The sequence below is a fragment of the Trachurus japonicus genome, chromosome 14, assembly GCF_045865225.1.
Source record: "Trachurus japonicus isolate A0001 chromosome 14, Traja_1.0".
NCBI classification, from domain to species: Eukaryota; Metazoa; Chordata; class Actinopteri; order Carangiformes; family Carangidae; genus Trachurus; species Trachurus japonicus.
Genome location: NC_140920.1, coordinates 7,127,958 through 7,153,522, shown reverse-complemented (window position 1 = coordinate 7,153,522; position 25,565 = coordinate 7,127,958). Strand labels below are relative to the sequence as shown.

Genomic DNA, 25,565 nt, shown 5'->3' with positions numbered 1-25,565 from the left:
ATATATTATATAATGTTTGTACATTTAGCTTCTACATATATGTGTAACCTCTGGATGGCTAGCTGAGTTTAGGTCCGTCCTGGCTGTTATTGATCAGATGAGTGACATGTGACCAGAAGAGGCAGGAAGTTGATTTTGTGAATTGATGAAGTCTGAAGTGATCCAGAAGATCCAGACCACCACATATCGAATCCTCATGTTACATTGGCACCATAAACGTCGGTTGGGGTGGTTCTGAGTCAGAAATCAGATTAGGAGCAACGTTCCTGTTGGAAATTCCCAACTGGGAAGGTAAGGGCGTCGTGGTAGTGCAGCGGTGCAATGTCGCTTCCTCCGCACGGTTCAAACTCGTGCACACTTGGTTTTTGAACTCTGCCTAATCTGAGGGGTAAAACCAAATGGATGGATGGGAGTCCTGGTTTCCAGTCAGATGTAGTGCGTGTGCGTGTGCGTGTGATCATCACTATAGGAAAAAGTCTGTCCGGCGTCTTTTTTTGAGTTGAACTTCTTTTGAAGTGTAAAAAGGCGTTTTCATCAGTGTTTTATCTGCTGCGGTGAACATGAACACCACATGGTGGAAAAATATTTGATTTTTTTGGGGGGGGAAGCCACGGGCAGAGTAACAGCTGGACAAAGGGCAGAAACTGTCAGTTTACATATCACACAACTGTTATATGAGAGGCTTAAAGTCTGAAACACACACACACGCACACTGGTTTAAAGTTATACACTGATCATGTTTGACACAGCCTGTCATGAATCAGCATGTCTTAATCTTTCTCATCATAAAACTCTTATACCAGATGTTTCACTAAATGGAAGTTATAATCCTGACAATATATAATGCACTATAATGTACTTTAACATACATCTATTGATCCTTTCTGATAATCACGTGAGGAATTACTGTAGGATTAAAGTGAACAGCAGGCACTGTGTACAGGGAAGAGATTTTAAATGCAAAAATACAATATTGGTAAAACAATAAAACCAGCTTGGCAAGTAAAAAGTCAGTGTCTTTGAAAAGTGAAATAAACCATGAGGATTTGCTTAAAGCCTCCACTTACATAACTGTAAGATTGTTAGAATTTGGCAGAGGTGAGAGGGGAAAAGTGTCTTCAAAAGAAATGCAAATCATTTCAAAAAATGCAAATAACTGATGCACTGTGCAGTTTGTTGCGTAAGGGAAACCCTGCAGGTGAGGTGTGTGTATCTGCTAACAGAGGACACGATATCAAATCCTAAAAGATTTTCTCTGTTTAGTGTAGCATTTCAGCACAGAATACCCAAATGCATCCGTCTCATGCTTATTTCATGCTGTGGGCGAAGCGAGGTTGGTGAATATTTCAGTGTCCTATTACGCTCCAGAGTTGTATTTGTCAGGTTCTCTGAGTCAGACAGTTTCAGGTTCAAACTTTCTGAGTCAGAGAGTTTCACGCTGCAATTTCCTCCCCCCCTTCCACATCCCAGTTACTATTCAATGTCCCTGGAGCTCTCAATTCCCCGATTCGCTACCATTTTATGTCTGGGCCTTGAAGGCAGCACAAACCCAAGTTTGACAGAGTAGAGAAGTGACTGGCAGCCACATCCTTTTCTCTTCAGTCTCCTCTTCCTCCTCCCTCTCACCTCTCCCACTGTTTTCTAACATTTTTCTGTCTTTGCTTCACTCTGTTTTTCTCCACTAGCATCTTTTTTTTTTGTAATTGTGCCATTGTGTCTCGCCCTCAGCTTTTCTTCTTCTTTTCACTTTGGTGCTTACTCCCACACTCAATCTCTCATGTTCTCTCTGTTCCTTTTGTTCATCTCTCTCTCGCTCTCGGACTGTCCTTCACGGACAATTTACCCAGAGTGGCATCCACTCACCTTTCAGCCCTCGAGCCTTTCAACACCATTTTTAACACAAAAATCCCGAAAGGTGGAAAAGCCAAAGGAAGAGAGAAGGAGAGAGGAGCAGAAAGAGAGAAAAGGGGCCTTAATCTCAGAAGCATTAAATCCAGTTTCTGAAGCGTGAACTGGGAAGATGGAGATGCGCAGTAACACAGTTTTATTATACTGTATGTGTGTGCACTTCCGACGTGGTTATAGTGAAGTCTTCCCATGTCTCCCTTCCTTTGTGTCTCTTTCTGAGTCTCATGGTCCTGACGGTGCTGTCATTCAAACCTGCTTTAATAGACACACTGAAATAAAAAGAGAAAGTTCCCTTAACAACCAAATGCTGGAAAACCTTGTGAGAGCTTTCTGTATATTTGTAGAAGAAGTGTAAGATGCTCCGGAAAAAGTAATCCTCCTCGGGACGACCACTTTCCTCGAAGCAAAAATATTCAAAGTTTTATGAAAATTCAATATTCTTTGTTGTATAATATAATCTATAAATTACTTGCTAGTCATCCTGAGGGTGGAAACTGTCATTTTAAAGTAATCTAAGCAATGATTTTATAGTTAAATGATTAAAATCTTCATCTCAGAGCCCAACCTCTGAACTCTACAGAAGACCTGCACCACAGCAGCAAAATGATTGTGAGTGAGTTCAATATTGCAATGATGATATGACTTGCGATAAATAAGCAAATATATGTGCATATTAACCATACAGTTCCTGTGTCTTTAGTGGCCTGTGGTGGCGCTGTAACACTGACACAAATACACCAAAAAGAATAAGAAGAGAGGGAAGCTTTGATGCTGTAATCAAACTCCAAACATTATAAGTCGATTAAACACGAGAAGTCGTGCCAGAACGAATACGCCGAGTTATGCCGTGTGGAAGCGTGACAAACCTAATGAAAGTCCACTGTTGTTAGGTTACATCTAGCGGTCTAGCTCAGGTTACAGGTGTAAGGTGTGTGAAGGGAGTAAAACTTACTCATTGCATTTCAGGCAACCTTTTACCATTTGTTTATCCAAATGTTGACAATGCAATGAAGATTTATCGGTCGGTTTAGGTTCATTTTTAACATGATCACACTTTGGTTGAAATTGTTTCTTTTGGCAACAGTAAGAAAAAAAAAAGGTGAGTTTTACTTGTTGTTGAACTAATCACATACAGTAGAGAAGGTACACGCCTCAGGTCTGTTCTGTTTGTAGTTAAGAGTTGCACGACTGCATGTCAGATTCAATTATACATAGACCTGTATGCAAATGACTCCTGATCCACTTAATGCATCAGCATGTTTGGTCTGACAGCTTGCTCGGCGGAATAACCAATCAGGGCTCGCGCCAACCTGAGGCTTCAGATAAATATTTATGTAGGCACCTGTAGCCCGAGGAGACTTACATTATACAGACCTATCAGACGTAGGCTTTGTTCCCGCTTAGCATCCTTAAGCCAGGAAACTTATCACCAAACTTCTTTGTCATATTGTGACACAACACAACAATGAGGAGAAATGTTGCCGTACCGTTCATCACAGGCCGCGTTAATCAGTTGCTTTTAGTCGTGCCATTTTCCAGATACAGTTAAATTTAAACTGATGTCGGGAGGCTGCGGGGGAAAGAGCTGTACAATCACATGAAACCAAAGGAAAGGAAAAAGACGTAACTAGGTGAGACGAGACAAGACGGGGCGAGGCATGAGAGGGAGGACGGAAAAAAGGACAGGACGAGACGAGATGTGGACAGACGTACGTTACCTGAGGCAGAGGGAGGTGATGCTGAGGTAGGACGGAGGAAAAGGTGAGGTAGGGGAAAGGTAGACGGATGTTATCGGTCCATAAAAATAACAGATTTAATAATCTATTATTCACCAGAACGTGAGCTCCTTCCCACCATGTTGATTACGTTAATTTGCTTTTATCATACAGTTTTGGCCAATCACATCTTTAATGTCCTCAGGATAGATTAGCTTGGATGTGTAAAATATCCCTCTGTACATGGTCCAGTGGAGCGATAAGAGCTCTGTAATCAAAATGTATTATCGCGGAGTTACAGAGTTATCAGGTCATTACCTAATCGTGTCCTCACCTGATTACTTACCTCTTATCTTCTCTCTCCTCCCTCCTCTTCTCTCCTCCTCCTCCTCCTCCTCCTCTTCCTCCTCCTCCTGCTGCTGCTGTTCCTGCTGCTGCTGATATTTGATATCAAATGAAGTCTGGTTGTTTTTGCAGGATGAGATCTGTCCTTGTCTTTGCCGTATAGCGATGCACAGATATCCACATGTACCACACACACCTGCATCACTTCGCTCACTCATGCATCACCGAGTCGATGAGCTCTGACAACAAGTTTGGGTCCTGGTGATTCTCAGGCTCTAAACAAAAAGCAGAACTGGCATCTCATGTCAACAAATAAGTTTGCTGATCCCTCCGACATCGCTCCGTCATAATCGATAACAGTTAAAGAGGAACCCCCCCCGCTGAGTCGTCTCTTATGTCTCCTTTATATGTTTGACACATGATGAAGGAGAACGAACGCCGCTGGTTTCCTGTTCCAAATGCTTTTTAGTCTTGATCGACTGAACCCTGCAGGTGGAGGCCGGACCGCTCAGCCAGCTGTCAGGAGTCGTTTAGGTGATGATGTGACTCTCAAAACACTGTGGTAGATGTTAAAGAGGAACTATGCAGGATTTTTTAGCTTAAAGCAGAAGTAAGTGGAATGTTTGTGTTAATATAAGTCTTAAATAGTTATATCTTCCGACAGCAATCACTTATATAGAGTGTTTGGTCTGAAACACGGGTCTGTCAGTCACTCTGCTCTGCTGTAAGCCGAGGAGAAAACTTTCCTTGTATCCTACAACCTTTATCCAATGAGGAGAGAGAACGGCATAAAGGGGCGGTCCTCTCTGTGTGTGCAGCCAAGGGATGCGCGTGAATGTGGTGACGTAGGGACGAGGACGGGGACTGCTAACTCCATCGGCTGACAAGAAGTTAGCCAAAACGACCGGATCGCTTACTTCTGCTTTAACTATGCTACATTTTTACCTTCATTAAACATCTTAGAGTAATTGTGATGGTTAAATGACTAGTTCCAGGGAGAATGGAGGCTCTCTGCCTTCCACCTAGCGTCTCTTGGCTGAAAACCAACCTTGTAAGATCAGAGCCTCCGACCGGTGTCCCAGCTCTCGTCTCTGTGGCACCGCAACACAAACGCGCCCCGTAACCCGTAATCTCTTGTTTATACTTGGTAACATCATATATGATAAATAACGTTATCCACCACTCTATGGATTGATTTCTCGCAGGCGTTGTTGAAGACAAATGCACACGGCCGGGAGGAGGGTTAGCAACACAGCAGAAAAGTGACCGTACTTGCATAGTTCCCCTTTAAATCTGACTTGTATCAGACTTGATGCAGACGTGCACACGGTGCAGACGTCTCAGATCTAGTAGAGCAACGTTAAGCTGCTTTTTAAATAAATCCCAGTGGCGGGCGGTGCCCAAGGTCACAGGTGTTTTGTCACACACACAACAACAGTTTGTTTCCTCCAGGTGCTCCAGTCATTTTGTCACCTTCTGATTGACTTCATGGAGCGCCGGCTCGTCTGCAGGAGACGCCACACAGTGTGTTATGGATTTTTTGCCTTTCGCAAAGGAAGTGAAACCTGCGGTGACTTTATAGGAATGTCCTTGTGTGTCGCAGGATGGTGAGTTTATGGCAGGTGGAGTGTTTTATGTGTCCAGCTGAGTCTGCACACTGACTGACACACGCTCTTCCTCTCTCTCTCTCTCCCTCCCTCCCTTTCTTTTTTGTCTCTACTTAACGAAGTGTCATCACTAATGATGACACTTGTTTTTTTAAATTACTCTGACTTTCTCTGTCACTTATCGCTGCTGCTGCTCTGAGAGGTTACGTCAGGATTTACCCCTGCAGTGGTTTTGCCTCATCAATGTGTCGATGTGGACACGTGTCTGTGTGATTGTGTGTGTCGCCTTCCCCTTGCTTCTTTTAAAATTTTTTTTGCTAATTAAGCAAGAAAGTTTTGCAGTGTTTGCTGGTCCAGTGGCCTCATGCATCAGAGCTGTCCTGCCCTGGTAAGTCCTCCCAGTGGACGAGGGGCTTAATTTAGAATATAGGTCAAAAAAAGTATTCAAATATGATTAATGTTAAGGAGGAGCTCAAGTTTAGCAGCAGTTTTAGGACAGGATGAGTTCATGAAGTGTTGAAAAGACGAGTGATGTTTGCAGCTAAACTCGTGATATTTTTTAAAAGTCTCAGTGTTTTTGGGTTTCATCACAATCTAAACTGAACACACAGCATAGTATAAAGTGTTAAACCATCATTACAGCTTCTCTACTGGACAATGAGTTTCTGTTGGTCGTGAGCAGAAATGTCAGGTCACCAGAACCAGACGCCGTCTGACCCACAGTCATGAGACCGGGTGGGATGATTCAAGTCGACTCGGGGCTTCAGCACTGTGACTGTAAGTGATGTGGAAAGGTTAAGAAACAAAGGCAAAGCTGTAAAGACAAACCTGCAGTCAGACAATGATATAACTCGGGGACATTTAGCGCTGTGACACACTTCACCTCTTACTCTGTGAAATATAAAGATGAAAACAGCTTCTTCTTTTTTTTTTAACGTATGCAGCTCCAGTTTTAGTCATCCTGATTGAAGTAAAGCTGGCGTACGACCATAAAATATCAACCTGCCTCATTCTATTTTTCTTATATAATTATGTACAGTGCTCTTGTACCTAAATAACATGCTGGTATAATAATGCTGGTATAATGAGAATCTAAATGGACGTCCTCAGGCTGACTGATGTCAAACATTGAACAGTTTGAGCTACAAATCTACACTTTTCTTCTGTTTATTTTCCCTTTTCTCCATCTCTCCATCTATCTCTCTCTCTTCCAGACACTTGTCTCCGTCCTCTCCTCCTATAATGAAGGTGCTAACAACCTAAATGTCACTAATGCCTCTCTGCACCCAGACAAGTGATCTGGGCCATTATTGACTTAACGTACACACAGAAATCCCAGTGATGTAAGGAAAATGTAATTGAAAATGAAACAGTCTGCAGAGAGATTGAGAGCCCCTCCGCTCTAACACACACACACAACACGCACGCACGCATGTACACACACACTCAGCATTTCTGTGATAATGGAGACAATGTATTTCTAATGGCACCATCCAGACTGAGGAGGTAATTGTGATGTATTAGCATGCCGTGGCTGAGATTAGATTACAGACGACAGGGTATTGCAGTGCAGTGCAGTGTCTGTGTTTGTGTGTGTGTGTGTGTGTCACTTTGTGTAGCCTCTTGCACTTCTGATTGGCCTCCGGTAAAAGAATAGGTATTGACTCTTTTTTTTTTGCTTTTATTCTAAAGCCTGATTAATCTCACAGCCTCGGTCAGGGACTCTCTCTGGGTCTCAGCGCTGTGGACAAATTGGGCTAAACTGTGAACTGCTGCTGTGCAAAGCTCCGTCTGCTCAGGATGTCTGCCTGGAGGGAAGAGCAGGAGTCGGAGGAAAGGGCACAGGTAACTGAGGAGGCTCCTGTGATTCAGCTCCTTTGCTGCTCTGCACAGAAACTATACAGACTAACTAGATGTCTTCTCACATAAACGCTTAACACAACTGCATGAGATCTAATTCAGAAGATCTCTATTGTTGAGTCTAGATCCCAGGAGCCAGATGCATAAAACTTTTTGTATATTATTTATTCTTTATTTTGTACATATTAAAAAAAGAAAAGACATGTGTTAACACGTGTTTTAGTGTCCCCAAATTCAAACAAGACCAATATTTAAATCACAAAACAATATATGTGATAAGGAGCAGGAGGAAGCCAAGCTTTTCAATTCCCACCCCATGATTCCCACTCCATCATGCCATATTCAAAGCCAAACAAAATAAACATCTTAGTTTTATAATCACCTATCCCTATGCAGTCAATATCTATAATATATAATATGATATATTAATATTATATTTATGTCTAAAACCACAGTTCTGCTTCATAAATCTCACTCTTCACTTCCTTTCCACTCCCACAATTGCACATGAATGGATGAAGACACTCCCTTTTAATCAATCAGTTTGCATAAAAGAGAGACACCGTCTTTGTCCGAGCTTATCAGACATGGCTCAGGACAGATAAGATTGTAAAAGTGAGGCTTTTACAAATGGGAGGCAAAAACCTGCTACGCTAATAATGTCCTGTTTGACTCTGGACTTCATGCAACGGGACAAAAGACATTTTAATTAAGCTCCCCAGACAGTTGACGTTAAAAGAATATAGCTGTATAGAATTTACCATAAAAAAGTGTTATTGGATATTATACAAAACAAAATGAGGAGGATGATTAATTTTTGTTTATGAAATGTAAAAATAGTCCTAACTTACAATAATATGATAATGAATATGTGAAATCTCTGTGTTTATATAAACCATCGATGTATGGGGAATGATGTACACATGGTTATAATGTGTGCACATCATTTATGCGTCTGGCTGCAGAGCATCAATAAATCCGTTAATAACCTCAGGAGGATTGCTGATCTCCCGTGTCCCAAAAAAACGTGTCGTAATTAGTTTTTTTTCTGAATTCGGGTTCTTTGCTCCTGTGATTGATCGTTTGGTATCAATACTGTCTGTCTTCAGCAACATGTTATTATTACCCTCCACTTCCTATTTCCTCCCTTTGCTTTTTTAGTAGAGCTCGTCTTATTCTGCCTAAAGGCAGCGTGGAGAGATGGAAGAGAAGTTGACATAAGATCCTGAAAATAATTGCAGATCTGATCTCGGAGGTGAGAGCATTCTCCAGCGCTGTCTAATATTTGTCAGCGGATCAGCATAAAGTAGACAGGAGATGTGATCTTCTGCTCCTGTTTCTTATCTGTCCTCTTTTCTCTGTGTTTTTTTTCTTTCTTTTTCCCCCTTCAGCCCAGTGAGAGGTAGTTTCTCCTATTAGGTACCCATCCACCATTCATAATTGGGCTGAGGGAAGCAGGTTGTGCTGGCAGTGGGGGAACAGCTTGCTAAAGTGGGTTATTATTGAATAAATGAATTTCATTTTCAGTGACATAAAGTGAAGGCGAACAGACAGCAGCCACGTACACTCACGTGTTCACGTCTACAATACACGATATAACGAAGGAAACAGAACAGTGTGAACAGTGACACAATGTTTGGTTCACATTGTTATTTAGAATAGAAAATAAGTTTATTGTCATTGTCCAGTAAGAACAGCGAAAATGCAGTTTAACAGTTCTCTGGTTTAGATGAAAATAACAACACACAAAGATCAACAGAGAAAAATAATTAATAAATAATCCAGAACAGAGTAGTGAAGGGAAAAAACAACAACAGAAGACCAGGCGCATGCACACACATTAAACAAAAACAATGTCAGTAATTGATGGACACGATTAAATATTCATTTGGGACTTCATAGGTTTTATTTAACAAGAGCAGATCTGCACATGATTCAGACACAGGATGTTAAATTATACAACACTATGGTGAAAATGCCAGAGCAGCTTTTCCCTTTTTGTTTTTTAAACCCCAGAGGAGTCAACAGCCTTCTCACTTTGTGCCGCTGCGCTGGCCGCTATTTATCATTTAACCATGCAACCAACCCTGACTGAACAGTGTAACACAGGCCTTCTCAGAAACATCAGACATTTTTGACTTGTCACAACAGGGGGAAACAGGGGCGAAAAAATGTAGCTGAAACAAATTTAATTAACAGCGGCTCCGCTCCATCAACTGTTGCCGTGAGTAAAGACAGTAGCTGTGTCCCAATTCAGGGGCTGGATCCTTTGGAGGATGCAGCCGATGCGGTCTACGGAGGCAACGGCTTCGGAGGAGGCACGTCAACCGTTGGTCTCGCCTTCGGAGCGTTGTCTGATTGCGTCTGAATGCAATCAACATCCTAACGTTAAACATTTGAAACATTTACACTTCCAACAACTCCTCAACTCCAAGAACAATGAGGGGGTGGATTGGACTACGCACAGATGTAACTCACGGCAGCCATATTGAGTCAATCGATTTGCTCTGACTCTGGCTTCAGTAAATGGTGATCCAGTCATCTGCACTGAAAAAAACTATTCATAACTCTGTGAAATTTTGTCCATATATTACTTATATACATATTATGATGTTACTTTAACTATTTGCATGATGATCCTATAGTGTTACTTTAATAGAAAAGCACAAACCATTTGAAAATCGGTCAAAAACTGAGCAAGTTTTGGTTGTTATAGTAGAACATGCACCATAGGCTTAAAGGGATAGTTCAACATTTTGGCAAATTGGCCCATTACCATAATCCCTATAGTTTTAGCAGTAGGTTCGTTAACTTTAATTGTCGGTGCAAGCTGTTTTTAGAACGGCGGAGCAGAGCCGTGAGCTGCTCAGAGCTACGCTACGGAGGCTAATGGGATTTCTTGGTTTCCCTCATCAAACTCTTCAAATACACAATCCAACAACTCCAAAACGCTCTGGTGGACAAGTTGTGACCTGCACATTCACCACGCTATGAGATAATAACAGAACGTTACGAGACAGAGTTGTTTTAGAGGTAAATTCATGCAGAACCGCTGATGTGCGTTCCCGTGTCTCCATCAAACTTGAAAGGCCGAGCCAGTAAATTTTAATTTTAGAATTTGTGGAAAATCACGAAGCCCTCCTACTTTCTTTAATTAGGAATTACACAAATAATGTATAAAACTTGTCTACATCAGGCATTAAATTTAGGCTACATAATATCTTCATGTTCCTTAATGGCCCATCGGAGCCTAAGTAATTGTAAAAAATGTAGTATTTCTAACTGAGAAGAAGAGGTTTCTGGTTTGTTTTTTGAAAAAAAAAAGTCTTGATGTCAAAGATCTAATGACGAACAACGGGATGAATCAGTTAGAGAAGAGTCATAATTGCCAGTGAAATCATCTCGGTCTGTTATGCTCATTAACTTGTGATTGGCTGCTGCATTTCTACTCAGCTTTATGTGCGCTCATTTAATTTCCATATCCATTATATTACAGAAAATAACAGTGCACTAATTAGGCCACGTGCCTGCTTAAATGTGTACTGTTGATTTCCTTGTTCACTAGGATCTCTTCAAATATGAACTTTTTGCTCATTTGTGCAGCTCACGGATAGAAAACTAAAGCATTAATGTTTTACACCGTCTACAATACAATATCCTTTATGTGATGCAAGCTTCCTTGCACCTCTCGTTTCTCTGTGTTGCATTAATCTTCTTTGTCTATGCACTACTTGTCTCGTCAATATAAAAATGATCAATCAGGGATAATGTGCTGCATTGTGACATTAGACATTGCCAGACGTCTGTAATTCATTCCACCATAAGGAGACGCCCAGCAGGCTTTTCTCAGCTTGATGGCTCCCTCCTCCTTTTCCTGCCCATCTGTTTTCACGGATAAATCCTTCCCTGCCAGGCTCTGTCACCATGAGGAATTCATAAAGAGCTGACCCACACATATGGCCACTTCATTCAATGAAGTGCTCGGAGCATGAATAAAGTTGTGGCTCTTTGCACACTGCATCACGCTGAGGTGATTGAGGTGAACGCGACGACTGCACTCGCTCTTGGCACCGACATGAGCAAGAAGGACATAAGCTACGACTCTATATCTTTACAGATGTGGAGCATCACTAACACCTCAGAGTTTTAAATGTAGTGTGTGGAACATCTGGAGCAGGTCTGAGCATTTGTCAAATCTGAGCACACAGCTGGTGACGGTTTCAACACTTAGGACGATGATAGCAACGATAATCTGCATTTAATTGGAAAGACAACGCGTTATAACTCAAATATTGTGATATTTTCTAATTGAGTTAAAGCTTTAGCTCCACTCGTCTGAATTTACTTTATACAACCGTCTTTCTTTTATAAAATTAGTTTTCTGGGTTCAAGTTCTCATGTCACTGGGTTGATCGTCCTGTTTGTCAAACTGCGTCTGTGTTTGCTTTAGATTTGACCTTCAGTTTATGAACATGTTTCTGGAAGCTGTTCCCTTGGCCTTGGTTCTCCTTTGTGTTTCACTAAGAAGTGGGTTTGTGTTTCATTCAGACAGACTGAAGTGTAGTTATTTAAAAGTCTGGGAACTTTACAAGGACGTCAGCGGACTGAGCTCCTTGTGCAACGTCTGAGGACAAGAGTGGAAATAGGTTTTTATGTTGCTGCTCGTTTGACTGAAGTGTGTGAGGAGAAGACGTGTTGGTCTTTTTTTACCACACAGCATCTTAGTCTCATCTGAGATTGAGTATTGGTCTAGTGAAGGTGTATTGACCTCCGACTTCCAAGAGATGTGACCAACTGACGTGGATCAAAATACCACTGTAAACTACTGGACAGTCGTCAAACGTCGTCGGTGCGAGCTACTTTTAGAACGGCCGAGCCGTGAGCTGCTCAGAGCTACGCTACGGAGGCCCATGGGATTTCTTGGTTTCCCTCATCAAATTCATCAATTACACAATCCAACAACTCCCAAAATGCTCGGGTCGAGAAGTTGTGACCTGCACATTCACCACGCTATGAGATAATAACAGAACGTTACGAGACAGAGTTGTTTTAGAGTCAAATGCAGAGACTGCTTCCCCGACAGGAACGTGCATCAGTGGCTTTGCATGAATTTACCTCGAAAGCAACTCATAACGGAACGTTAATGAGACAGAGTTGTTTTAGAGGTAAAGCAGTCTCTGCATTTACCTCTAAAACAACTCCGTTGTTTCCGTTATTATCTCACAACGTGGTGAATGTGCATGTCACAACTTGTCCACCAGAGCGTTTTGGAGTTGTTGGATTGTGTATTTGATGAGTTTGATGAGGGAAACCAAGAAATCCCATTAGCCTCCGTAACGAAGCTCTGATCAGCTCACGGCTCTGCTCCACCGTTCTAAAAGTAGCTTGCACCGACAATTAAAGGTAACGAACCTACTGCTATGACTATAGGGATTATGGCAATGGGCCAATTTGCCAAAAATGTTGAACTATCCCTTTAACTCATTGAGTGCCAACCACGTAATTTCTCGTTTTTCGTTCCCATGCGTTGAGTGCCAAAAACGAAATTTTTCGTTTTTTGCTTTTTTTTTTAAATTATGAAAATAGACACTTTAATACACATTATATGTAAATTTGGGGACTCTACGACGAGGAGAACTGAAATAGATGACGATCAAAGTCACATGACAGCTCATGATCTGGAAGTTTTTATCATAACTCAGCTTCTGCAAACGGAGGTCTGCATGTGGATGCAGCAGCTGCTCCGCTGCTGCTCCGCTCTCACCCGCGAGGCTGCAGCAGCTGGGAGCTGAACCAGGAAGCTCTCAGCCCACTGTCCCGCCCGGTCTTCATCTGGAGCAACACCGTGTCCTCCCCAAAGTCCTCCCGCGGTAAAATCTGATGGTCTCTGGACCAAAGCAGACCGGCACCACCGACCCGTACCACAGACGGACCGCGACCACCGGCGGGACCGGTGTTCGCGAGCCGCTGTGGCCGGCAGAGCCTCACGTTCCGCGGCGAGAGGCTGTGACACGGCACGGTGCGTCTGTGTTATTGTTGTTTAGTGGCGCCCCCCCGCCCCCGATGGTGGTTTTGTGAATAGAACAACAATTGTTGTGTATATTTATCTTATACGAGCCCTTTGATCCAGAAATGCGAGTGTCTGAAGAGCGACAGACACAAACAGCGCACCTTTCATAAAAGACGCTCTATCTCCTTTTCTAGAAAAAAAGGAGGGATTTTGGTGAAACCCAGCCATGTTTAGCTTGACTTTTCTCAGGAACGGAGGCACGTAGAAACAAACGGTTTGTGGCCATTTGAAGGATAAAGTTAAACCTTTCAAATGAGCTACAGTATGTGTTGGTGGCAATAATATAGAATACACTATGGCTCTAAAATAAAAAGTCAAATATGGTCTAATTTGCCGGTACACTTGACTTAAACTTTGGAAAGGAGCGCGGCACTCAATGAGTTAAGTACAATGCAGAGTACTCATAAGACACGTCATACTGCCTAGCAACAGCCATGCTATCTCCTACTTTGCAAGGAAGATGTTTTCGAAACTTTGCCTCTCCAAGCTGTTTGTAAACCTCCACTATCTTCAAGGCCACTTTGCTGATTAAAACTGGACAAGTTCTCACAAAACTTTACTGCAAAACAGGACGTATAAAAATGAAATGAACACTCAAGTCTTTTTCAGTTTCCGGCCGTCACTGGCAGGTTCATCTGGGTTCATCCAGTATTTCTCGAACCCTCTGATCAGGACTCTTAAAGGGGACCTATTATGCTTTTCCAGCTTTTCAGACTTTTCTACATGTTTAAAATGTTGGATAATGGTTCTAGAGGCCGTGGAAGTGTCATATCCTGAGGTTAATGCATTTGGAGGTAAACCCTGCTAGATAATTGGGATTTCTCTGCACACCTGTTACACTCGGTTGCGCTGAGTTTTTTTTGACATGAGCTCGCGTCTACCTCGATGCGTGCCGGACTCCCCTACATGGTCATGCCGAGGTCTCTGCTCCAGCCGGCCCCGCCTCCTCCCATGCTGCTCTGTTGTGCCTGGTGTCACAGCGGAGAGCGGAGCGGACTACTTCCTGCTTCTTCCCTGAATGTTTTAGCGCTGTAGCGTCACTTTACTAAGTTTTATTTAGAAGTTTACGCCGACGTTTCATGTAAGTGAAGCTGTACCTGTGTGAGGAGCGACGTACCGCCGGGGCGACGTTGTTCGTCGGACCGACGTAACGCTGGACCGACGGAGCTCCGGAGCTCTGGAGCTGCAGCGGCTCCTCACACAGGCAGAGCCCGTCTGCAGGCCTCCTTGGCCGGGCAGGCGTCCGTGCTCATCGCGGTAGAGAAAACCATCGCTAATAAACATACCCGCAGGTTTTTTAGACGTTTACCGCCGTGTGGTTAGTCTATTTAGCAGAATGTTGGTCTCATTGATGAAATCTTGTGGCAGTTGAATTAGTTTGAATGAAAAGTGAAGCTGTGAGAAGGAGGAGGAGAGGAGCAGTGCTGCGGAGCTCTGTAGTCTATGTGCACAAATCACCACATTTACATCAATAAATAACTGTTTTACAATGAACTGACCGCATATATTTTTAATTTATTTTATATATTTATTTTTGCATTTTTATATTACATGTTACATGGTTACAGTAGCCTACATGGCAAAGACTACTCTATACCATCTTTGGTTAGGATGAGACTAGGTCATGGGCACATTTCATTACACAATGTAGACTGGTCAGATGCATAGGCTACTGGAGATGTGGCAATTTGCCTACTGCAGATTTAGCTTTTGTTTGCATACTACATTTTGGCCAAATCAGTATAGGTACTAGTAGTAGACATCGTCATGGTAACGCAATGCTGAGGGAGTGGTTCATTTGCATTTAAAGGGAGGGGCCACTGAAACAGACCGTTTTGCAGAGCCCTGTTTTTGAGAATGCTGTGATGTTTGATCTTTGGGGTATTTTGACCGAAGCACGTCACAGACATGTCTTTAAGACACCCAGGAACTATTTTAGTTGGTGCAAAAAGGAGCATAATAGGTCCCCTTTAGGGTCCCCGTCCCCGTCCCCGTGCTCCTGATAGACATCAGTTCAAGTGTGAAGAGTTTCCTTCACACGCTCATTGACTCGACCTTGCAGGTGTCAGAGCAGCTCAATCACACAGTCTTAGCTTCTTTCCTCTGCTTCCTGCTGCCGTCTGACAAGTAACAGGAACCAAACCCCCCCGCACCCCTCAACCTCCGCCTCCTCCAACCTAAAATCCTCCAGTCGTGTCAGTTGCGCCTTGTGTCATCACTCTCTGATCTGAAGTGTGTGTGTTGTGGGAAACTCCTTCAGTTATTAAGAGAGCCAGACGTCACCGTGTGATTATGTCTGTGTCTGCTCATCAGTTTTTTTTTTGTTCACCACCATATAATCTGTCAGGTCTGTGTGGCACAAGTCAACTAGACTGAGTTTCTGGATGCATCAGAGGGGGAGAGACTGTGATTGATTGATCTGTCTATAATATGACAGCCATTATGTGTAGTCTGACAGCTCGGTATTAAAAGCTCACAATAGATGTTGTAGCGACTGATGGCGAGGGTGAGAGCTCTCCTCCTCTTCTCTTCCTCCTCTTCTCTACCTCCTCTGTTGCTGATTGTTTTATGTCACATTGTGAGGAGAACAGTTTTCATAGCACTGACACTAACAGTTTGAATCCTTCCCACCTGCAGCAGAAACAGTTAAACAGACTTTACAGTGACTAAGGTTGCTTTCACACCTAACCAAGTGGACTCGAGTTCGCTTGGGGGGCTGAAAGTTGCAACATTGTTGCATTATCACTTGGTTCGGTTCCGCGTTCACACTGCAACTTCTGAACCGCACCAAACTTGCGCCCCAAGCGCACCAAACTTTCTGAGCGTCAAAAGTCGACGTCACTCCGCTCGCGACTGACAGACCTGCTGGGTAACAGTAAACATGGAGCAGCATGTGAAGTTGGCTGTTTTGGGGATGTTGTTTCTTTTTTTAATGTACCAATTGCACTTGGCTCAGCAAGCCGTGCAGTACGACCACCATGTAAGGCAGCGAAGCAGAGCGCATTTCGCTCTTACTACTGCACTGAGGACGGAGAAACGGTACCAGAGGAAAAGACGGAGACTGATGAGAGATGTCGAGTTGTTGGCGTTGTTGCTACACAGACGGCGGACAAGATATGTAACCTAACAATAAAATAACCTATGCATTACGTATGTGTTTAGCAGTGGCGGCCTTAGACAGCTGGGGGCCCGTTTCAATATTTCATATGAGGCCCTACCCTGTTAAACATAACATTATTTGCCAGCTATGTGCCCATGTGTCGCTGATGCTTTAAACCCTGAAAGGACGCAGTAAACGCACTATCCATGCATCCAGGTACACACAACACATTAAGTGTTAAAATCACTATCAGGGCAAGAAACCAGGACTTCGCAGAAAAAACGAGGACTGAAGTTGGTTTTCATCAAAAAGCAAAATCATGTACATTTTCAGACAAACTACAGGCTTTAACAATATTCTGAATTTAAATTGGCAACAAAAGTAATGAGAGCAAAGTGCTCCGCGTTATTTCAGCACCACGGACAAGGAAAGGACGAGACATGCGGACAGACAGACGTCTACAGGTGCTGCGGTGCTGGAGCAGCAGACAGACAGCTGTCTCCTCCATTATTAAAATCTGTAAATAAGCTGCGAATAATATCACATTTTAGTTGTGCTCTCGCTGTGTTTTATTTCTCTGTTAAGTTAGGACGTACTCATAGATCGCGTGTTTGGAGGCATTTTAACCTGAGGAAAAAAAGAAAAGAGGAGGAAAGTGATTGACAGACGTCAATCATTACGCAAATGGGCGCACGTCAGGAGGAAAGCAGGAAAAACAAAAGGACATTAGAAACGCTAAGAGAAAAGGAATAATACTGGGAGAAGGAAAACGAGGGTCTATTGATAGTTTGCGGGCCGTTTTCAAAGGTAATAGCCTACGTTGTTATTGATATTTCCTGCCTATTGTTAAATAGGAGCGATTAACCTACCGTCGCGGTGTGGCATGATACGCGCATCAGTGGTTGTAGAGCGGATCAGGGGTCGAGTGTGTGACCGCACGGTGGACAGAGCTGTTTGTGTGTGTGGTGGATGTAGGCCTGTGTGTGTATGATAACGGTTGAAACATATAAGGCCGCCTATGGTGTTTAGTCCGCTGAGCTTTCACACTGCATACGAACCGAACCAGGGTTCACTTGCAAACGGACCGAGACCCCCGTTTTCAAGCGGACCAGAGTTCGTTTGTTTGATCCGCACCAGAGTTCGTATGAGCTTTCACACCTGCCCAAACGAACCGGACTATCCGAGCAAACGAACTCTGGTCCGTTTAAAGCGGACCAAAGGAGGACAGTGTGAATGCGCCCTAAGCTGCTGTGAGAGAAATGCAGTTTTGTTTTGTTTTGTTTTTTTGCCAAGTCATTTAGATAATTGGAAACAATCTATATCACTTTACGTTTTTGAGACGGGAACCTGGCATTTTAAAAAGCCGATATTATGATGCATGGAACCAAAGTCTGAGTGAATCCAATAAAACATCTGTACTGTTAGTTTTGTGCTGCTCTTTCTATAGAAAGTCCCAAAACCAAGCTGTAGTGCTTAGAATATCATTTTTGATCACTCTTATGAGACAGACACCATCAAGGACAAAATCCAGGGCAATGTCAACGAGCCAAAACAGCATGAGCTAGAAGACTGACTCATGCCTTTGTTGTTTTTTTTTTAAATAAAAAATGCAAGCTCTGCATGCAAACACTGCAAAAAATCTGCCATGTAAGTGCAGCATTTAAACACCTTTCAACACACATTAAAAGTTGTGATGTTTTTCCAGACAGGAAAATTAGCGCTGATATTAAAGAGACCTGACCCTGACTGGAGTTAATTGAAGTTGTTTTATTCATTCTTCACTCCTTCTCTCTCTCTGTCTCACCTCGCTCAGCATCAAAACACCAGTGGTGCACAGCCCCGTCATGGCATAAATTCAATCTGTTGAAAAACCAATTAAGCTCCGTCTCAGTGGTCTTTCTAATTGTCAGTAGTGTTTCTGGGGGATGGCGACCAGATTTGCTCTGTGATGATTTTTTTTTGTCTTAGTGTAATGGTCTGTATTCTGTGACACAGCGTTGGGACGGTGCCACATTGGCAATGCTACGTACACGGTTGATTAATCTTCCTCTTGTGCCTTGTGTTCCAGCTGTCGCGATGCTTAATGTGCTTTTGTTAAACGTACGGCAGCAACCCAGTGAATTTAAAACTGATGAGGGAGCCGGGAAGATGGAGACCGAGAAACAACAGAGACAGAAAAACTCAAACTGGTGACGTAACGTCGAAACGCGAGTCTATAGGATATGAGCCGTCTTATAAAAACACATGACTGTAACACAATGCATTCGTCAAGCATGTGACATCTTCAAAGGGTAAACATGATATTGCAGTTGCCAAGATCTTTATTCAGCACATTAAATAATATCCCAGCGAGGAAGTGTCATTTGCATCGCTGTGCTCCAAGGGCAGATGCAGCAGCAGCTGTTTGGAGGACCTCAGAAGTCTTGAGATGAAATGGAAAACGTTGGAGAGAAAGAGGAAATTTTGACAGAACAGGTGGCAGAGAGAGAGAGAGAATACAAAGCCAGGTGAGAAGAGAGAGAGATGAAAGAGAGAGGGAGAGAAAAGTCCTGAGTTACCTACAGTAGGAAGACACAAACGTTTCAGATCTAAGTGAAGATCTTCTTTAATGAATCACTCCACAGTGTTAAGAGCATGCACATGTGCACCATCACTTCATACATTTTGTCTGTGCCAGCTAAACTTTAACTCCCATAATGCATCGCTTTACCTAACACAGTCATAATCAAGCCAGTGCTGAACTGGACGAGTGTTTTTCCTGCAGCGTGGAGACATGGAGTGTTTCTGCTGCAGAGAGCGGTTCTCGCTCTAAAGAGCACTCAGCCTTGTTCTTCACAAGGTCAACTGGTGAGCAAGTCGACAAATTCACAGAAATTGAGAATGATAATGTTCAGTGAGAGAGTTACTTGAGTTAATGCTTTGTAGTGTGATGCACAAGAGAACCTCTGGAGCCGTAACCTCCATTTATTTAGAGGAACTATGCAGGGTTTTTATCTTAACTATGCTACATTTTTACCTTAATTAAACAGCTTTGGAGTAAATGTGATGGTTAAATACATGACTTATAACTTAGCGACAGTGACTAGACTTGCATAATTCCCCTTTAGGTATCCACTGTTTTTTATTATTATGTCATTTATGAGGCTCCAGTCAGAGCTGTGTCAAATACACAAAGAAACAGAGTTAATTTAAGTCAAGGGTCTGTCAGGGCAGTGTGAGCTCTGCCAGTTTCACTAGGAACAAAAAAAAGAAAGAGAAAGAAAAGTCTTTTTTTTCTAATTAGCTCATTGACGACTATTTTATTACAAAACTGTCCCCTGGTCCAAATAAAAGGCCCATTTGTCCACAGAGGATCTTTTTTAAAGAGTGTCACCACCACAGTTACAGCTCCCTCATCGGCTGCTTCTGGCTGGCACCGGCAAACAGCAGGGACTCCAGAAATAATTGGGATGCCATTAAAGTTCCCTCACCAGTTGCTGTTAATAAAGCTCTGTTCAACAAAAAAATACCCCAAAGACATTGTCTATTGGATAATTTATACCTCTTCCCCTCACATAAACAAGTTACCTTTTAAATAAGTAATGCAGGCCTAATTAGCTCCAGAACATCACTCTGTTTTAGGATGGGATGCACGATGGAGGAAAACAGGGACAGACAGAAATGGACTGACACTGAAGCCATCACAGTTAATGAGCTTAACATTGTCTAATTTGATTTATATGAGCATCATCAAAGGTCTAAACTTTATCGTTTGTTATTTTCTTTTCTTTTTTTCTTCTTTTTTTTGCTGCCCATAACGTCCTAATTTATAGCACAGGGGTTGGAGAACCAGAATTAAAATGTGTGACTGTACAAATTGCGGGGGCCAAACGGCATCGCACACTAATTACATAACCCTGTGATCGCATCGGAGGGAGAAAAAAAAAATACGGAGATGAAATAATCAGATGAGATCAGGCTGCAATTATTACAGAGTTGATCTAATCTCACATCGGCACGTCTCAATTTGAAAAAAAAAAACAACAACCCAGAGACGCCTTCAGTTTTCCTATCAGCGCTGAAATTACTGCTCATTTACATCATTTGAGGTTTGTCTTTGTTTCATTAGACCCCATAACACACGGCGCTCCTCAATCACATCTGAGTGGAAAATGGACAAATGCCAAATTAAGGATGAATTGTTGCCAGGAAGTGTTTTCCCAGCAGGACTGTTTAAACGGCAGTGTTTTTGGGGTTTTTTTTCACTCCACTGCAGAATGATTAAAAACTCATTGTCTTTGAACTCCCACTTGCTTGTTTTTGAATGATTTTTTGTGTGGTCTCTGTAGGATTTGCTGTTTGCAGCACTTGTCCCTTTAGACTGCTGAGTACAGACTGATGAATGAATTTCCTTCATAGCAGCACGAAGCATCAGCGACACAAAAACCACTCAACGGTCGTTTATTTGTGTGAGAATTATCTGTAACACTTGAGGTTTGTCTGAGTGTTTGTTCTGCCGTCGCTTGGCAAGATGATCATTTAGACCTGGAATTCAATTTAGAGGAGAGACGGACCATGAACACCTGTACATACAGTTGATTGTTAATTGTAATTGTGGAAACGATTAGCCAGGCTAACAGCAGACTGCATCTCGGTCTCATCTGAGGTGGAGTCTGGGTCTGATGAAGGTGGATTCACCTCAGGTATGACCAAGGGGAGGTATAGATCAAAATACCTCCGTCCGTACACTCTTTGACAGACTTCAAACCAATCAGACAATCCAGCTGACGTCTGCAGAGCGACGGAAAACGTGCCAACAAATATGAGTGTTGCAATTTTTCAGGAGCGATGGTGTCGAAGGACTTCTGCTGAGAAAATCTGAGTGTTTGGTGTCTCTACAGATGTTCAATCAACGTTATGATAGCTGCTCTTCGGTGGCCGTCGTGTTGCATGTGAACAAAAGCTGTTAGACGTTGCTTCTCTATCGTCATCACGTTAAGACCAACTATAGCTGCGTTTCCACTAAGGAAGTTCCTAGTAGAGGAACTGTTCTCTCACTCTGCCCTCTCGGCTGTCGAGCCTCTACTGCCACGTGATCATTGTGCAACAGTTTCGATAATCGTAAAATCCTCGTGTGGCAGTTTTTGTTTTTCTGCTCTTGTTGTTGTTTTTCTGGCCGTAGAGACACTTTCTAATAATGTTGGGATGTAAAAATGCTGTTCGATCATCGTGTAATCATTTGATCGCGTAGTTGTCTGTCCACTTATCATACATCACTTATTCTCTTTTTTTCTGGCCGTGTAGATGTTTTTTTTTAATAATGCTGGGTTTTAAAAATGCTTATCTTGGAGCTTTCTCTTGGCGTCACATCCCACTTTGAGTATACAGTACCCAATCAGCACAGAGTACTCGTCAAGCCCCACCAACAGTTTTTCGGGGCCGCTCTCCGATGCTTGTACTCGTTTTGTCCCCATAAATGTTCTGGGAGAGGGTCTCCAGACGTATCTGCAAAGAGAAGGTGGGTTTATCTGGGTTCAGCTAGGATAGGAAATACGTTCTACGTCCTTTAGGCAGTGGTGTTGTAATATCTGCTGCTTAATACTAATACTACTAATAATACTAATAATGATAAGTGTTGCTGTTGTTTGAATTGGTCCATAATGAACAGAACCAGCAAAACCTTCTTTAACAAATTAAAGGATCCTCAGAGCTTCAGGGGCAGCACTAAAACTTAACCCTTGGTTCTCCAGCTTCCAGCTAGCTCACACACATACAGACAGACACACACACCCTTGCGTACCGTACTCTGCAGCCAGCAAGTAGGTCATCCTCCACTGAGAAGTGATGTCAGTGCACCTGTTAATCCATTCTGCCTTCTTCATAATGCTGAATTTGCAGTTCATTGCCCATGAATCACTCGTAGTGTCCTCACTGTTGCTGCGTGCCACATAGAAAATAACACAAGCTGTGGCCACGTGCATTCATCTCCACACACACATACAGTACACACACACCCATATACAAACACAGACACATTAACATTAACACTTCCCTCTTGCATGCTCGACAACCCACCACACTGCTGACACACTGGGGACTCATTAATTCACTGGCTGGCAGGGGGAACCCCCTTTGGGACAACACAGCACATGGACATGTCACATAATCCTGCTGACATTAATAGCCAGAGGTTTCAGCCTGTCGAGAAAACAAGAGGTCTGTAAAAGAGGAGAAGTAAGAAGGGATGAGTGGAGACAAGAACAAAACAAAAACCAAAAAAAAACCAATGAGGATGAAAGAGTGGAGGGAAGAAAGTGACAGAAACAAACCAGAGCGTGGGGAGGAGAGAGTGGGAGTTATTTAAAATTCAAAATGAAGAGACATATAAAAAAACAACTAGAGAGTACTGTATTAAATTAAGGTGCGAGTGAGTAGGCCTGAATATAGGATAAAATAAACAGCACAGTGCAGAGAGACGGAGAGAATGCCACAGAGACCCACAGGGCTCCGCACACTTCTCTTTCCTGTTAGCTTATAATATCACATCGTTGTTGGGAAAGTCCCACGGGGCTTCGTCTGTGAGGGGCGCAGCAGCAGCAGCAGCAGCAGGGCCGTGCATATCAACACTTGTTGTGTTGGATTTCAGGGCAGAGGAAAGGGCAACAGGCCTGGACACACCGTGACATTTTGGAGAGCAGGGGTGGTCGCATGAGAAGCAGTGGAGAGCCACGGATGTGAAGGAGGGACAGAGCTTTTACAATTACGTTAGTGAGTTGTGTGTGACTCAGGTTTGCACTGGTTTGTGCCGCCTCTAGGAGAACAGCCTGCAGAGTAACAGGAGCTTAGTAGCTTAGTACAACAAACCTGTGAGACTTGAGACTCGAGACTCAGATCAGCTGCTGCTGCTGGTCCCACACTCTCCCCCAACACTAAACATAAATACTGAACTTCACACCGACTGGAGCTGTAGGACTTTATTAAAAGGATAGTTCAACATTTTGGCAAATTCACCTATTGCCATAATCCCTATAGTCATAGCAGTAGGGTCATTACCTTTATTTATCGGTGCATGTTGTTTTGAGATCAGCGGGGCAGAGACGTGAGCTGCTCAGTGAACACAATGGAGGTGAACGGTACAGGTCCCCTGTCCCTCATCAAATACACAATCCAACAACTCCAAAACGCTCTGGTGGAGAAGTTGTGACCTGCACATTCACCACGCTATGAAATAACCATGTAACATTACGAGACGGAGTTGTTTTCCAGGTAAATGCAGCCGGAACTACATTCAGACATGGCTGCTGGGCGGACGCAAGTAGTTTCGAGTATTTCCTTCATGTGTCGTAATGTTATATAAGTATACATGATTATTTCATAGCATGGTGAATGTGCAGGTCACAAGCGTTTTGGAGTTGTTGGATTGTGTATTTGATGAGTTTGATGAGGGACAGGGGACCTGTGTGTGCAACATGCAATACATGAAATACTTATCACATCTACAGTAGGTGCTGCATCCTGCATCCGGCATCCCAGCTCCATTTTCAGACTTGTGAAAATATAATGTTTTGCCACGTTGAGTGGAGCAGGCCCACTGACTAAATGATGCACTCTTACATAACACATATACAACACAACATATACAACACATTGTTTTGCCACTTGTTATCTGAACATGTTACATACTTTCCACTGTGTACGTGCCACAAGCGTCTGTTCAGGCGAATGCATGCTAATTATGCCACATATGAATTGCTCAATGTCCTATATTCATCACATGTATGTTAATAAATTCAGCGGCAATCATTTAGTTTGTAGGCGTGAAGACATGTGTGTCAGTGATTGGATGGAAAAATCACTCATAAATCAAACATGTTGCAGTCTAGTTTGTCAAAAATATCTATAGACACATACAAGTACAGCCATTTATTAATGCAGCTATCAGTGCAAATGCATCTGTGTTTGTGTTGAGTTCACACAATTAATGTGACCTCCTGCCAAGTAAAACCGTTTATGTTGATCAAACCAGCAGCCAGCAATGATCTTAGTGCCCTTTTTTCTTGCTTAAGATACTAAACAATGCAAAATTACATCAAATGAATGTCATGAATAAAATATGTTTGCATGTATGATCCATATATAGATGATATATAATACAGTCTTTGTCCATATTTATTTCAGACATGTATTGTTAGTGTGTTTTAATGTTAAAGTTAAAGATATACAGTATATTATTTTGATGTTACATTGCTAAAAAAAAATCCCTGTAATGTTCAAGAGCATAAGCTAAAGTAAAAAAGAAAAAAAGACTTTACTTACTACTATTAACATGTGTGGTGCTGTCACAGTCACATTAAAGTAAATATGAAGCCATGCTGCGTGTTGCTATTTCAGCACCAGGAGCTGTCCACAAACTTTTAATTCAAGCCGTTGATGGAGGAGATGTTCGTATATGCGCGCTAATGCTAAAGGCTTCATATTGTCCGATGATCAGCACAGATTGGTCAGCTCACCCTCAGCGCTTCATGCAACTGCTGTTTCATTAAATCACGTAAATTAACAGTAGAACAAGAATCAATGCGTTTACAGCTTTGCCACTGCACACTGAGGAAACAGGGGGAAAGGGAAGTGACACAAGTTAAGAGATGCAGTTTTTTTTTTAACTGAGAGCATCTCTTCATGCTAGTCATTTAAGAGGAATGAGTGAAGGTCCAGTTCTTTGAAATATTCATTGATGAAAAGTTAGATATCACCACTCAGTCGCTAAAAACCACATGTTTTCAGCGAAGTTTTCTGTCGTGCTTGTATCCGTCGTGCTCCCTCCTCTCTTTTGGCGCTCGTCTGATTGCTTCTTAAGCTTTGTCGAAAATCCTTGGGCCTTGGGTTCGATCGTCATCAGTCACTGTAATTGGTCCAAAAGAAAACAAAGAAATGCACGTCTCCCCTAGAGACTTCCCACCCCAACAGTATTGACTTGACAAACG

At 42.7% G+C, this 25,565-nt stretch overlaps 1 long non-coding RNA gene across 1 annotated transcript in view; it reads left to right on the top strand.

Annotated features, from left to right (window-relative positions):
• Positions 1-7,278: 7,278 nt before the first annotated feature.
• LOC146974144 (uncharacterized) overlaps positions 7,279-25,565 on the top strand; it is a 33,681-nt gene continuing 15,394 nt past the window's right edge. The window contains exon 1 of the long non-coding RNA XR_015037539.1: positions 7,279-7,420. This is a non-coding gene — a long non-coding RNA (uncharacterized LOC146974144). The remainder of the gene's footprint in view (positions 7,421-25,565) is intronic.